At 31.8% G+C, this 3,026-nt stretch overlaps 1 non-coding gene across 1 annotated transcript; it reads left to right on the top strand.

The window, feature by feature from the left end:
- Nucleotides 1-1,610: 1,610 nt before the first annotated feature.
- Nucleotides 1,611-1,717, top strand: LOC130859688 (U6 spliceosomal RNA). Its single transcript, XR_009055252.1, has one exon. It is a non-coding gene; the product is annotated as a U6 spliceosomal RNA (small nuclear RNA).
- Nucleotides 1,718-3,026: the final 1,309 nt, after the last annotated feature.

The following is a 3,026-nucleotide window of genomic DNA, read 5'->3' as shown; positions in this document are numbered from 1 at the left end:
GCTTAGTAAAGAGTTAGCTCTGTTTTGGATGAGTAATATTACCACTTCTAACACCATAGGCTCTGAGATATGAAAGTGACTGTTTCACAGACAAAAATGAAAAAAATTCCAAGGAGACCACTGAAATATTTCTGGTCAAATTCTTCCTAGAGGGCATCTTATAAGCAAAAGACCTCTGTCTATATGGTGGAGTTGGAGATGGTGGTGGGGTACCACATTTTGTTTTTGAAAGATAGCAAAATACTTAGTTTCTATATTGCTTTATTCAAACCAAAATTTCCATCATATGTATTTAAGAACTGTGGGTTGCCAATCAGTCATCTTGTTTATATTTTTACACTCCTGTATTAACAGCATACACATGTTTATGTAGACATCAAAAGTACTATACATGAAAACAAGTAAGATTCCATTTGCTAACAAATAAGATTATTTAAGTTGACCCAGGAAAAATCAGACTGTGGCTGTAATAAATATTCACAAAACTGATGGGATGCTTTCTAGCAATGAAACAATCTCTGAGTTTAATTACTTTGTAAGATGTAACAGTATTTTCATGAAGGTTAGGAAACATAGTTTGGTCATCTTAACTGTATTTCATTGGTTAATGTTATTTGGAATTATAATCCAGGTAACCATATAAATCAGGATTAAGCCAGAGAAGCAGAATCAGCAGGAAATATAAATTAAGAGATTTATTGCGGGGAACTGGCTTACACCATTTGGAGGGCTGGCTAAGCATGTCTGAAACTTGTAGGGCAGGCTGTCAGGAAGGTCAGGCTGGAACTCTTAGGCACAGGACAAAGCTGTTGTCTGCACAATTTCTTCTTATGAAAGCCTCAGGTCTGCTTTTAACCCCTTTTAGCTGATTCAATCTAAAATATATAAAATATCTAAAATAATATCCATTTTTAAAGTCAACTGATTATGGATTTTAATCCCATCTACAAAAAACTTCACAGAGACACCTAGAGTAGTGTGTGAAAAAATAACTGGAAATAAGCCAAACTGACACATCAGAAAGACTACCACAGCGATACATACAAGTTTAATATTGATTGATTTCCCCAAATCTCAAAAAGTGTTGAAGAGTACTCATTTGAAATTTAAACCCTGGTCTCTTTAAGAAACAAATCTCTGATCTTTCCTTCTTGTCTGGTTTTCATGGGAATCAAATTCAGTTAAAGAAAGCTCAAATCTTTCTTACTATACATTTTTGTCTCAATTTTTATAAATGTAGTGTGCAAAGGAGGTATTTCTGGATAAAGAGTTTCCTATAACACAAAGCCATAGAATATGCCTTTCCACTATTTCTCTTTTTTAAGAAGGAAATAAAAATTAGAAGGAATAATTTTGTTGACATACTAAATGCAATTGTCAATAATGGATAGCATTAACATTTATATATTGGTATGTTAACAGAGAATCAGAATTTGTTTTCATAATCCTTAATCAATATTATAGAAATTTTAATCCATAGGAAGATATATGAGATTTCAGTTATTGAATAAGATATACCCTAAGCTGTCTGCAACATTTTAGAGTGAGTGACACAACTTTGATTCTTTTCTTTTGGCTTTGTGATTTTCATTGTTTTAAATTATGCAATGGTGTTCTCACTTTGGCAGCATGTATACTAAAATTGGAATGATACAGAGAAGATTAGCAAGGACCCTGTGTAAGGATGATGTAAATTCATAAAACATCCCATATTTTTTAAAATAAATATTTTGTCATGTATGAACTTCATGGTAACCACAAACCAAAAAATTATAATAGAAACATAGGAAAAATGAGAAAGAAATCCAAACATAAGACTAAAGATAATCATAAAATCACAAGGGAAGAGAGCAAAAGAAGAAAGAAACAAAAAGAACTATAAAAACAACCAGAAAACAAATAATAACAGGTCAATCAGCATATTTCTATCAGTGATTACTTTAAGTGTAAATAGACTAAATGCTTCAATTAAAAGACATAGAGTAGCTGAATAGATAAGAAGCAAGACCCATATATATGCTGCCTATAAGAGACTCATTTCAGATCTAAAGACACACACAGACTGAAAGTGAGGGGATGGAAAAAAGTATTCCATGCAAATGGAAACAAAAATAAATCTGGGGTAACAATACTTATATTTGACAAAATAGAATTTAAACAAAGACTGTAGTAAGAAACAAAGAAGAACATTACATGATAAAGGATTAATTCAATGAGAAGATATAATTGTAAATATATATGCACCCAACACAGGAGCACCTAAATACATGAAACAAATATTAACAAACACAAAGGGGGAAAATGACAGTAATACAATAATAGTGGGGGACTTTAACACCCCACTTACATCAATGAATAGATTATCCAGACAGAAAATCTACATGGAAATACTGGCCTTAAATGACACATTAGACCAGATGAACTTAGCAGTTGTATATAGGACATTTCATCTAAAAGCAGCAGAATACACATTCTTTTCAAGTGTGCATGGGACATTCTCCAGTATGTTTCACTTACTAGGCCAGTCTCAATAAATCTAAGAAGATTGAAACCCTATTAGGCATCTGCTTCAGTCACAAAGGTATGAGACTAGAAATCAACCACAAGAAAAAAAAAAAAAAAAAAAACAAACAACTGCACAAAACACAAACACATGAAGACTAAACAATATACTACTAAACAATCAATGGGTCACTTGAAGATATCAGAACATACCAGGAGACAAATCAAAATGGAAACATAGTGATCCAAAGTCTATAGGACACAGCAAAAGCAATTCTAAGTGAAATGTTTATGGTGATACAAGCTACCTCGGGAAAAAAAAAAACTCAAATAATTTACACTTACACTTAAATAAGGAACTAGAAAAAGAAGAACAAACAAAATCCAAAGTTAGTAGAAGTAAATAAATAATAAATTCAGAGTAGAAATAAATGAGACAAAAATACTATAGAAAAGATCAATGAAACTAAGAGCTGGTTTTTGAAAAGATAAACAGAATTAATAAAACTGTTGCCAGACTCAAC

Source organism: Hippopotamus amphibius, chromosome 8 (assembly GCF_030028045.1).
Source record: "Hippopotamus amphibius kiboko isolate mHipAmp2 chromosome 8, mHipAmp2.hap2, whole genome shotgun sequence".
Classification (NCBI taxonomy): domain Eukaryota; kingdom Metazoa; phylum Chordata; class Mammalia; order Artiodactyla; family Hippopotamidae; genus Hippopotamus; species Hippopotamus amphibius.
The sequence above is the reverse complement of the archived record's forward strand: the minus strand, read 5'-3'. Positions and strand labels throughout refer to the sequence as shown.